Here is a 300-nt window from a genome sequence, read left to right on the forward strand (position 1 = left end):
CATTCATTCATCACAATCACATTATAGTTTTAACACAGTACAATCAAATATAAAAAAAAATAGATTACAAATACTTAAGATCACAGATCTAAAATAAACTTCGAACATAGTACTCTACCAATGATCATCTCCTGCATTTTTTGGTTCTTCATCTGGTTGTTACAGCGTATAGCAGTGACAAGTAGGGAAGATCACACCAGAGTCTCCCCTCATCAATCTAACCTGAGCATCATTGTAAGTTATATCGCACTCAACCCTTTTCCTTGTGTACTCATCATTGTTATCATTTCTTGCTTCCAA

Source organism: Phalaenopsis equestris, unplaced genomic scaffold (assembly GCF_001263595.1).
Source record: "Phalaenopsis equestris unplaced genomic scaffold, ASM126359v1 Scaffold000002, whole genome shotgun sequence".
Lineage (NCBI taxonomy): Eukaryota > Viridiplantae > Streptophyta > Magnoliopsida > Asparagales > Orchidaceae > Phalaenopsis > Phalaenopsis equestris.